Raw genomic sequence first — 13435 nt, 5'->3', positions numbered from 1 at the left:
GGTCCCCTGGGCTGTCTGCAGATCCATTCCCCGGTCTTTAATCACGTCACTGGGTTTCCAATGACAAGATCAAAGAGGGGAGTTCCCTTTGATCTTGCCACGCTCACGGACTGCTGCGATCAAAGGGTTAAACAGCTGGGGTTGGAATGTTTTACAACCCCAGCTGTATTTAGCAGGCTGCTCTAAGATCAGGAGCTGTAAGTTACTTAGAGGACGAGCTCATAGGAGCGCTCATTAGCCTCTTCTACAGCAACACCAAAAGACGTCGCTGTCGACTAAGCACCTGCACCGCCTGCCGTCAAAAGACAGGGGGCGGTCATTAAGAATAAACATGCACTTATTTACCTTTGCTGTAATCAATAGTAAATAACTTAAAAAGAACCTGTCAGAAATTTTGAGCCCTTAAAACCGCTGACAGCGCTCTGTATAGGGTGCAGCGTAATCATACACATGTTGTCGTCATGCAAGTTGCATCACAAAGAAATCGACATTGTAATGTCCCCCACACCGCGATTGCAAGAGCCACTCTCTACTCCGAGTGACGGCTAGCGATCTGGCGGTCTCCTGATTGGATCCTAGAGAAATCACTCAGAGCAGAGGGGCTGGCAGCGTTCAGTGTACTGATTTTGAAGAGGCTACCTCTGTGGCACTTGCGGGGGACATCAAAAGTAGATTTCTCGGTCATGCAACATGCATGACCGACAACAAAAGGTATAGTATGCTGCACTTGCAACCCTGTATATAGAGTTGTCAGCAGTGTTGAGGGGAAAGGAGAGAAAATGATATATTGCAGATTGAGAATCCAGATGGTAACACTGCAATATTTACACTACATGTAAACGTAGCCTAAAGGGAGCAAGAAATAGTCAGAAGCTCCACATATTATACACTGGTACATCTCAATAGATGACTGACTTTATTATATTTAGTCCAGTAGACTCATATTAACCTCTTCCCGACATTTGACACACAGTTACATGATAGCAGAGAAGGGGGAGTATGGAGCGGGCTCACAGACTGATTACTCCGCTCCCGGCCATCTAACCACTTTAGATGCAGCGGTAAACAGCGACTGCAACATTTAAGCCGTTAGAAAGAGTTGACGGCCCCCACTGTCATAATTGGAATTGTCCCATCCATAAAAGTCTGAACTATTACAATATAACATTAGTTAACCCGCATGGTGAACGCGTAGAAAAATTATAATCAAGCGCCAGCATTGCTGTTTTTTGGTCACCTCGTCATTTACAAAAAAATTCTGAAAAATGGATCTAAAAGTTGTGTACCACAAAATGATGCCAATAAACACTACAGCTCGCCCTGAAAAAAGCAATCTCTCACATTGCTCAATCGACGGAAAAAAGCAAAAAGCTATGGTTCTCAAAATAATAAAAAAATAACCCTAAACAACTCGTTTTTTCTTTGTAAAAGTAGTAAAACAAACAATAAAAAAACGACACAAATTTGATATCGCCACATTTGTATTGACCCACAGAATAAAGTTAACATGTCCTTTTCACTGCACAGGAAATGAAACCGCAAAAAACATTAGAGGAATCACAGTTTTTTCCAATTTCCACCCTACAAATATTTTTTTTCCAGTTTCCCAGTACATTATATGGTACAATAAATTTTGTTGTGAAAAAACTAAAACTCATCCCGCAAAAAACACGCCCTCATTTGGCTATATGCACGAAAAATCAAAAACGTATGGCTTTTGGAATGCGGGGAGGAAAACACAAACATGAGAAAAGAAAAATAGCTACGATGGCAAGGGGTTAAAAGAAATGATAGTGTCCCTGGGCTTAGCAGTTTCATTTAGGGACAGTGCACATCCTGGTCTTGGTGTGGCTCTACTTTACAGATTATTGTTTTCACAATCAGCTGCATCTGTTTCCATGGTAAATATCATTCTTGCTTCAGCTCCTATTGTTAGCTGGGAAATCAGAAGCTCGTCCTGTGCTCATCATTGTGAGCCAGGAACATCATCTCCATAGACACAAAAGCCTGAACGAAGTGTTTCTTTTACTCCCTTTTTATTTTGCATATACGTACTATGTTTTTGCAAAATAAAAGAAACAAGACTTTGCAAATTCATGGTCACCGAACAATAGCATTCTCATTATACTTTCCCCCAAGTGCTGCAGTGACTACCACAAAATGCCATACGGGTATGGGTGTTTGCATACCTTCCAACATTTCAACCCCCATTTGTGGAACATTTAAAGCTACGCCCCAATTAGCACAAGAATGCCCACAAAACCATCCATTTTGGTACATATTTAAATAACCCCCTCCCCCACCCCATTAATGGGGTTGTCCAGGCACGGATAACTGATGACCTATATAATCAGTGGGGGTCCAACACCCGGACCCCGCACCGATCAGCTGCTTTGGCTGCCTCCTTGCACATGTTCATGCCGGAAGCAGATGGCTCCAGTCCAGAATAGCGGTCGAGCTGCAGTCCTGCAGCTCGGCTCCTATTAAAGTGAATAGGAGCAGAGCTGCAGTTCTGCAGCACGGCCGCTATGCAGTGTACGGAGCCATCTGCTTCCGGCTCTGAATACTGCATACCCTGCATAACATCCATTGCCCAGAGGCAGCCGGAGCAGCTGATGGTTCGGACGTTGGACCCCCACCAATCATACACTGTGGATAGGTCATCAGTTGTCCATGCCTGGACAACCCCTTTAAGGTTCATTTCTACAGACAGGATGGGAGATATTATGGGTGCTTAATACATATTTTCACAAGCTCGATTTTTTAGTCAAGCAACAGTTACAAAAATGTTATTTTGCATCTTCCAAATGTTAACATTTTACATTGTGGCATTTATAGAGGAGCAGTGATATATGTCCATAAACCACTTTAAAACTAACAGTTGTGAAATGAGGCGGAAAATATCTTGTACCATAAAAGTAAGAGGGCTCATGCTGTGAATTACTTTACTATAGTCACAAAAGAAATTACATGAATGGTCCTTTTTCCTACACCCTTAACTGTGCTTAGCAACATGGACCAATAAACATTCCACACAAGTCATTAACTAACAATAGCCAATGATGCTACATACAGGCATATATATATATATATATATATATACACACAGGAAAGAAATGGCTGCATAGCAACCAATGTCATATAAAAAAAATATATATACTATGGATAGCTATAGCCTATACCCTGGATATGTTAAAGGCTAGGTAAACCTTTGGGTGGTGGCATTTTTTTCCTATACAAATCCTTCCCAATGAAGTAGAATATCATCAAAAACGTAATTTATTTCAGTAATTAAATTAAAAAAGTGAAACTCATATATTATATAGATTCATTACACACAGCGTGATCTATTTCCAGCATTTTTTTCTTCTAATGTTGATGAGTATGGCTAACAGTTACTGAAAACCCAAGATTTAGTATCTCAGAAAATTAGAATATTATATAAGCCCAAATTCAGAAATGATTTTTAGTACCGAAATGTTGGCCTACTGAAAAGTATGTACAGTATATGCACTCAATACTTGGTCAGGGCTCCTTTTGTTTGAATTACTGCATCAATGCGGCGTGGCATGGAGCCGACCAGCCTGTGACACTGCTGAGGTGTTATGGAAGCCCAGGTTACTTTGATAGTGGCCTTCAGCTCATCTGCATTGTTGGGTCTGGTCTCTCATCTTCCTCTTGACAATACCCCATAGATTCTCTTTGGGGTTTAGGTCAGGCGAGTTTGCTGGCCAATCAAGCACAGTGATACTGTGGCTATTAATCCAGGTATTGGTAATTTTGGCAGTGTGGGCAGGTGCCAAGTCCTGCTGGAAAATGAAATCAGCATCTCTATAAAGATTGCCAGCAGAGGGAAGCATGAAGTGCACTACAATTTCCTGGCAGACGGCTGCGTTGACTCTGGACTTGATATAACACAGTGGACCAACACCAGCAGATGACATGGCTCCCCAAACCATCACTGACTGTGGAAATTTCACACTGGACCGCAAGCAACTTGGATTGACGCCTCTCCACTCTTCCACCAGACTCTGGGACCTTGATTTCCAAATGAAATGCAAAATTTACGTTAATCTGAAAACAGGATTTTGGACCACTGAGCAACAGACCAATCCTTGTAAAGGCTTAGGAAATCTTTGCAGGTGTTTTGTGTTGATTAGCTTATTAATGTGTGACACCATGAGTCTATAATCTTCAACTTTTGCCAAATATTAACATTTTCTGAGAGACTAAATTTTGGGTTTTCATTAACTGTTAGCCATAATCATCAACATTAAAATAAAAAAATGCTGCAAATAGATTACTCTGTGTGTAATGAATCTATATAATATATGAGTTTCACTTTTTGAATTGAATTACTGAAATAAATTAACTTTTTGATGATATTCTAATTCATTAAGAAGGACTAGTAATAAATGTACATATGTCTTCATAAAAAAATGTACTTCTATTAAAAATTGTGTTTACTATTTGAGATGCAGCTACTATCTATATATATATATATATATATATATATGTATGCTGCATATCGGCGCTTTCAGACGCATCCATTAGCTTACTGTGTCCCCTTGATGCCTACTATAACCAATCATATCTAAGTTTATCTGTATATTTGTAAAAAAAAAATCGAAAAATGCCCCCAAAGGTTTTACTTTTCAATTAAGTAAAAATATCTGCCACTCTAATCTGTATGAAAGAAACATAAGACAGTGACTCTAATTAGTTGTCAACATTCTATTATATGTCATTGTTTAATCATATATGAGTTACCCCTATTGCACCCACTAAACGCTGCCAATCAAAAGAGTGATGATTGATTGGCTGGAACGAACCACGTCGTGACGGCCATTGCACTTGTGTGCTGAGTAGGAGTGAAATTGCAGCCACATGATGCCTTCTGGCCAATCAGACCGGGAGGCAATGTAATTATGTTGTGCACTTGAATGCTGCCATGCAATACCCACTGGGGAACACATTATTAAGACACCTTTTTGCGTAACAGCTACATTTATTAAATAACAATCTTTATTACTCACAATATTTATATAATAAACAATATATGCAAATTAAATATGCAAAATATAAACCATTCTTCACATTACCATATGAATATAAAACAGCCTGTCTATATCATGGGGAAATGGCAGTCTCTACTCCTGTGGTAAAGACTCCTTACCTTTAGCCGTCCACACCTGAATCAATGGCACCAAAATCATAGGTATTCACATGCTCCATGGGACTCCATCCCCACCAGGAACTCACACATGTTGCGAATTACCAACAGTTATATTGCACGAGTCTTTCCTCATTCACCTAACAATAATTTTCTGTCTCCACAGACCAATTATTTCTTCCGAAGACCCAGTTCCCCTACACTGCGATGACTGAATTACCTTACACAACTAGTACAGGAAGTTTCCTACTCCTGGTGCGGCCACTTATGAGCCCTAGCTCAGATCCCTCCTTATATAAGCCCAGCCTATGCCGGATACTAACACTCCACCTGGTGGTCTACAACCCCTAACTTTACCCATTAACCTCTCATATAGCTAGCCTCCCTGCTTTTACTTCAGTCCGCCATGGCTAGGCCGCACTCTATTGCTCTCCTTCTCAAAATGATGGAGCAGAAACACAGCATATTTTCACAGAAGAACTTAATCATTTGAGTAGAGGATGGAATAATTTATTAATCAGAATGGTAACAAACACCGAGGTTTTCTGTGGACTCTGATGATGAAAATAACTGCTGCTTTACTCCAAAAGAAGTGCCCTAAGGCATCAGTGATCTACTCAGGACCAGTCAAAGATCTACCAGCAGATTGGATCTAATGTGTATGGGGACCACCGGACTCTCCACCGATGACAGATGTCGGCAGAAAGTAGGATCATGCATGTTGGATTTTAATGTGCCTAATCCTTTGTTTCCGCAGGAGATAAGTAGTTGACAGAAAAGTCTGACAGCGGCTTTTTCTCCTCTCCTCATTAAAATAAAAATGCACACTCGGCAGAGCTTGTCTGACCATGGTCCCCCAGTAGATCAGCTAACTCAGGCTCCACAAAAACGTAAATCCTATACTTAAAAAGCTTAGCTGATCCTCGTTTAGACATGAGGGTCTTCTTTCACCTTCAAGCAATCTTTCTTTCCCAGGAATGTAAGTACACCGCCTGTGGTTTGAGGGCAATATAATGCTACAGGCAATAGCCATGTGAGTATAAAAGAAAAGGATTTGTAAACCAACATCTCCCACTGTGGCCTTTGTAGCATTCAGAGATCTAAGAAGTTTTGAGGGAGGACCCTGCACCACCCCTACAATGGCTGAAGCTTTATAACACTGAACAGCAAGCCTATATATATCACATTTGAAAAACATTAGGGCACATGTGAAATTTAACCAGCGATGGGATGAATTTTACTTTATAACAAAACATATATTATGGCTACTAAGGAAACTGAAATAATCTAAACAATGAGATTGGTACAAAAACATTTCTCAACATTTCTAACATCTGGAACAATTTATACTTTAGCTTTTCTTAGGGATCGAGGGTGGAAGAGGCATGAAAAGCGGTATATCAAACTCAATACAAGCATTGTTTTGGGACCACAAGTTCACTACATATACATGTCTGTGGCCTAGATTATGTTATAAAAAAATAAAACAAAAATATAATATAGAATATTATTCACATTTTTGAGGGAAAGATAAGTGCACAGAATGACTAGACAGGACCATACAATAATGTATTAATTTTTTTAAATATCAGACTAGTAACTATTTTCATAGACAACTACTAGACCCACTAGTATGCGCTAGTTGAACTGCTTTAAAGTTTTTATTGCTTAGGCTATGCAAGTCATAGTTTATGATTCTTTAGTTATTAGGTTTAAAGTGGATGAAATAGTAAAAGAATAATAAAAGAAAATCTAAAATTGTAAAGCATCCTAAAGTAATGAGTTTGTGTGTTCTCCTTGTGTTTGGGTGGGTTTCCTTCCACACTCCAAAAAACATACGGATGTAGCCATCTTTATCTTGACTGGTAACTTGCTGCAGCGTGATATCACACAAAAAAAGACATTGAAATGTCATTGAAAAAGTCAAGATAAAGGATCTTGCCACTATATTTAATGCGTTAAAAGTCAAGATAAAGACGGCTACATCTGTAGATTGAAATTTTAGATTGCGATCACAGCAGTGAGTGATGACACTTTCTGTACAGCGTTGCAAAATGTTAGCGCTAAATAAGCAACAGAAATAAATAATGGAATAAAATAAGCTTCTCAGTGTCTTAACTTTCAGTTGATAAGTTTGCTGTTTTTTATGTAGTGTATCATCCATAAAGTGAGAATAGATCTTTAAGATAGTCTATAATTGTGTATTTTTACAGATTAGTCTCCCTCCGTAGCTGAAGCAGATATAGCAGCCTTAGGGTATGTTCACACAGGTCGGATTTCTGGCAAATAAACATGCATCAGACCTTCATGGGCGCTCATGAAGAGCGGTAAGCCGCCGAATACAATTTATAGCAGCGCTACTACGCATTGTACACTCAGATCGATCAAGTCCCCAGTACGGCTCAGTGCCCGACGAAGGTCTTACGACCGAAACGTTGACGTTGCACATATAGCCTCTGGCATTTATCCTGAGAAACAAATATAATTTTGAACACAATCAAGGTGTGCAGACTACAATTCTTAATCTACCCAAGGAGTTGTCTTCGATGGCAACAGCCAACGTAAGAGCAGATATATGCAAGACGAGGGACCAAAACAGCAGAAGATATAGTCAGACGGGCAAAGATCAGGGCAGGCAGAGTACGGTCAATACGGTAACAAGGGCAGAAGTTCAGGGCAGACATCAGACAATAGACGTAGTCAGGAAACAAGCCGGGTCAATATAATGAAAATCCAAATAGAAGTACTAGTATGCACAATACAAAAACCAACTGAACCAAATTGCTCTGAGGCTGGGTTCACTCGACCTATTTTTAGACGTAAACGAGGCGTTTTATGCCTCGTTTTACGTCTGAAAATAGGGCTACAATACGTCGGCAAACATCTGCCCATTCATTTGAATGGGTTTGCCGACGTATTGTGCAGACGACCTGTAATTTACACGTCGTCACTTGACAGCTGTCAAACGACGACGCGTAAATTGACTGCCTCGGCAAAGAAGTGCAGGGCACTTCTTTGCAACGTAATTTGAGCCGTTCTTCATTGAACTCAATGAAGAGCAGCTCAAGATTTACGAGCGTCACAGACGCCTCGTATATTACGAGGAGGAGCATTTACGTGTGAAACGAGGCAACTGTTTTCTCTTGAAAACAGTCTGTCTTTTCACACGTAAATGCCTGCTGTCGTGTGCACATACCCTGACAGGGAGTGAAAAGGAGGAAAGCTGGTTGATAAAGTTGGGGCAACGTTTAAACCATTGCTGTACTGAAACAATTAGGGTGTGGTCACAAGTCCGAGGACTTCAGAAAAACATAACATTCAGTGAAAATGCCATTATGATCAAATTATGTTTTGTCACTGACACCAGCGGCACTCACTGATCGCCTAGCTACACGGTGCGGCACTTCGGAGAAAAGATGCTGGAGCGTGGAGAGATGACTGAGGCTGGGTTCACACGACCTATTTTCAGACGTAATGGAAGCGTTTTACTCCTCGAATTATGTCTCAAAAAACGTCTCCAATACGTCGGCAAACATCTGCCCATTACATTCAATGGGTCTTACGATGTACTGTGCCGACGACCTGTCATTTTACGCTTCGCTGTCAAAAGACGGCTCGTAAAAATACAGCCTCGTCAAAAGAAGTGCAGGACACTTCTTGGGACGTAATTGGAGCCGTTTTTCATTGACTCCAATGAAGGACAGCTCCAAATTACGTCCGTAAAAGACGCCCCGCAAAACGCGAGTACATGCAATTACGTCTGAAATTCAGGAGCTGTTTTCTCCTGAAAACAGCTCCGTAATTTCAGACGTAATTGCAGTTATCGTATGCACATACCCTAACAGCACTGTTTGTGATATTGTACATTTGGCAGAGCTCTCAGTGGAGGTGGAGCCCATACTTAGTTTTGCTATGGTGCCCAATGATCTCTGCATATGCCCCTGTAACTCCAGGAGAAAATTGACCTGGGGCTTATATGATTTTATTTATTAACTTCCACTCTGAAATAGGAAAGGGTTAATAAACCTAAAAATGTCAGCACTCTTTGCAACAAACATGCTGTGTGTGAACATAGCCTTAGCCTCAACTAAAGAGCATCACACATTGCAAGTAACTATAGTTAGTATTAGGCTGAGCTCCCCACAGGTCTGCAGCGTATCCGACCTTGAACACGCAGTTATTTCCGCCTGAAAAACCACACAAAATCTCTGCTGTAGAAAAATAGCTGGAAAAAACAACAACTAATACTTACCCCTGGCCATTGTCATAGCAACGCATCCCTCTGTCCAGTGCAGCCCAGACTCCTGGGATGACCCTGCAGCCGGGGATTGGCTGCAGCAGTCACATGAGATGAAAGGTCATCCCAGGAGGCTGGCCTGGATGGAGAACAGAGGTAGCTATGACAATGCCCAGGGGGGTAAGTATTAACTTTTTTTTATTAATTTAAAACCCCAAAAAGTTGTTTTTTTCCTGATTTCCGATTTTTGCGGCGGGATCGCAGCGTTTCCCCCACAAAAGTCGCAACACTTGCTATTTGTTATGGGTTTTACCTTCCCATTGGATTCAAGGTCTAAATGCGAAGGGTGAAAACTGCAGACATGGATTCACTTTAGTAATGTCAGGATGTCCTCTGATTATTATTGACCTGTATTTATTCTTTCTGATTAGATATCAAGGGAGTGTTCAAAACAGCGGAAAATGAAAGAGTTCCATAGTCTATTAATTGCCGTTTGGCTGCAGGCTTGTATTCCCCTTGTGCTCGCGTTCATCAATTGCTCATTTATGTTATTGTTTTTATATGGTGTCACTCCTTGGCTAAAGGCTGTTTGGTATTCTAAATCCTTTACGGAAATAGTCAAAAATATTCCTTTTATAATAATAAAATATTTTTCCAAGTATTGTATTTCTCAGCTAAAAATCCAACGGCTCTATTGTTCAATTTTGCAGCCAGGCTAACCAGAAAGAGCGGAATTAATGGCAATGTCAATAATGCAAAACTATTAAGTTCACATGAATGCATGTTATATAGCGATCTGGACTTACAGTGTGAACGTGAATTTAGATTAAGTGGGACCTTGGTATGAAAAATTAAAGAAATAATTTTAGCCCATATAAACCAAATGGCAGTATTGCAGGATAACATGTGAAAGAAAGCGATGATCTGATAATGAGAAGCGTGTCCTCCATTTTTTAAGCCAAAACCAGGAACGGAACCTAAAACGGAAGAAATATGTAAAGGAAGTCTTTCCTCTTCTGGATCCAATTCTGGTTTCAGCTTAAAAAATGCATGCAAACTCTGCACTGTGTGAAGAAAGCCTTAAAATGTGGACACTTTCTGGTGCTGGTTAACACCATCCTCATACCTCCCAATTTTTAAGCATAGCAAGAGGGACATCTCCTGCAATTTTTTAATTATGTTAAACCCCACATTTAACTCCACTCAATCCGTGCCCATACACACCCAGTTCAGCCCACACAGTATAATACCCCTATAGTGCCTCCACAAAGTATAATGGTCCTATAGTGTCCCCTATGGAGTATCATACCCGCATACTGCCGCCCCACACATTTTAATTCCCCATAGTGCCTCCCCATTGTATAATACCCATATTGCCTCCCCACACACAGTATAACGCCCCATAGTACCCCTCACATAGTAAAATGCCCCATAGTGCCTGCCCACCGTATAATGCTACTGTGGTGTCCCCCACACATTATAATACCATCATAGTGCCTCCCCACACAGTATAATGCTCCCAAGACAAAATGGCCCATAGTGTCCCCACACAATATAATGCCCCTATAGTTTCCCCTTACATAGTATAATTCCCCACACACAATATAATGCCCCATAATTCCCCCACACACACACTGTATAATTCCCCAAACACAGTATAATGCCCCCATAGTGCCCCCCACGCAGTATAATGCCCCCATAATGATTTCCCATAAAGTATAATTGCCACCCACACAGTACAATGCCCCCATAGTGCCTTACACACACAGTGTAATGCCCCCATAGTACCTCCCACACTATATAATAATGTCCCCACAGTGCCACACACACCGTATTATTCCCCTATATGTATATTCACCTCACCGCTCCTCTTTGCTTCCCCCCTACCAGGTCCTCTGAAGCTCCCTTAGCATGCCACAGCTTATACAAGGTTTTTACATCGGGAAGCGGCAGAACGTTGTGTGGGACGAGGCACTCGGGACATGGATTGCCGTGTTAAATATAAGGTCCGGACGCTGCTCGGTTTCAGGACCTTGTATGAGCTGCTGCATGCTGAGGAAGCCTGAGGGGACCCAGAGGGGAGAAGCGAAGAGAAGTGGTGAGTAGACTTAATTTTTATTTTATGTCGAACGGAGGGGAAATTGATGGCACACGGCCACGGTTGTAACACCACTTTTGTAGCACATGGCCAGTCGAAAGATGTGACACTCCCAACAAATTGTTTATAAAGACTGGGGTATGAAACGCCAGTCTTAATAACTTTCCCCCCATTGATGTAATAAAGAATATAAAATATTAGGTGAAGAGACTTGTCAAGTATTTATACTTACACAGGCTGTTCAACAAATTATAGAGAATTGTCCTTTCTGGAATGTAGTTGGAGTAACTGTATTATTTTAAATATTTGTTACTGTTTAGGGGGCAGCACAGAAATAGAAATGTGTTTATTTGATTTATTGTTGACTAGATTCCTTTTGATTTATTTTTTTATGTTACTACCCTATTGATGTTTTAGAAGTATCAGGATCACTTCCTTTGGGCTTGTGTACATTTGAGTAGCTGTACCTATGTGTATATGCATGTTTTCAAGGCCATATTTACCCTCTGCGATAATTGTGTGCCAGAAAGCCGCACCACAAAAAACATAGCAAAAGTTGTTTGTATTTATATGTGTTTTTTGTTGTGGCGTGGCAATGATGTGGTGGATCTGCCTGACTACTCTTTGCCAGGGTATTTAGATACAGTTCTAGAGTAGAAAACTGAATTTATGTTCTTCAAATGTAATAAACAGGAAAACTTTCATTGTGGACAAAACTAAAAACGCAGTTTACAGGATAAAAGTATTCAGGACTTTTTCCTATCTAAATTACAATAATACGTTTTATCTGTACAGTAACTTCTAGATTTGTTTAGACAGATAGAGAATTTGAATGCAACAATATAAGAAATCCATATTAATTTGTGTAGTGACTTTACTGTGACTATACTTGGTCAACAAGCCATCAGGAAACATCCCACAAAGATCACCTCTGGATCCTTTACCATCAGCACTAAATTCCTGTAGCGAGCAAGATAAATGGACTTGGTTGCACAAATCCATGGAGATTAACTATGCACTGGACTATACAGTGTCCACAGGGCTGTATCTTCACAAATTTACAGTAAAGAATTTGAAATACAAAATAAACAAGAATTTGACCATACAATCACAAAGAGTCTTTACATAAAAATCCTGTGTAACACATATAATTGGGTCCCTAAGCAGAGATTTCTGGGACTGCTGCTCGCTACATGGAGCTGTGTATATTCTATGGACAATGCCGGATACATAGACTTTAATGCATCCATTGGGTCCTTAGACTTGCTATATGGATATATAGATAGCATGGCAGATGGCAACTCTCACCAGTGACCAAAATGCAGCAGGATATAAACTACCTGAACTTTCTGAGCCACGCAAAGGTCTAACAAATGGAGAACCGTTTAAATCCTTGGCTTTCGTAATGGATTGCGTAATACTCCATCATTGTTTACAATGTATATAACAAGCAATAACATACATTGTGGTTTTATTTGCAATTAAAAGTAAAGGACAGTGGTACCGGGCTTACCTGATATTTCTGATCACTTGACTTGCTAGCAGTGTGGCGTCCATGATGTAGAAGAGTGTAAAGGCATATCCAACAGAACAAGTGGCACCTTACTGTGTGAAGTTATTTTCACTGCTTCTCAGTCTCTCTGTCTCATTCTATCAGATTTCTGCACATGTGAATTAGCAGTGGTTTGGGGGAAAAGCAGGGAGGCAGGAGTGAGGGGGTGGGCTGGGAAAGCAGGAGTAAAAAGGGCTTTTTTTTTTATTTGGCAGTCTCTTCTTCCAACAACTCTCCACTTTTACTACACCCCCCCCCTCTCAATCCTCTCTCTCCCACTCAAAGGTTCATGGAACTGCAATGCCTTGCAGTTCAACATACCTCATTGCATAGAAAGGTAACATATCCAGATTATTATAATAACTAGTATAATAA

The 13435-nt window shown here is 40.5% G+C and overlaps 1 protein-coding gene across 1 annotated transcript in view; it reads right to left on the bottom strand.

The window, feature by feature from the left end:
- LOC142761325 (uncharacterized) overlaps nt 1-13163 on the bottom strand; it is a 105818-nt gene extending 92655 nt beyond the window's left edge. Inside the window, exon 1 of the mRNA XM_075864512.1 lies at nt 13022-13163. The gene's annotated coding sequence lies outside the window, so the exon portion shown is untranslated. The remainder of the gene's footprint in view (nt 1-13021) is intronic.
- Between the last annotated feature and the right edge of the window lie 272 nt (nt 13164-13435).

This window comes from Rhinoderma darwinii, chromosome 4 (assembly GCF_050947455.1).
Source record: "Rhinoderma darwinii isolate aRhiDar2 chromosome 4, aRhiDar2.hap1, whole genome shotgun sequence".
NCBI classification, from domain to species: domain Eukaryota; kingdom Metazoa; phylum Chordata; class Amphibia; order Anura; family Rhinodermatidae; genus Rhinoderma; species Rhinoderma darwinii.
The sequence above is the reverse complement of the archived record's forward strand: the minus strand, read 5'-3'. Positions and strand labels throughout refer to the sequence as shown.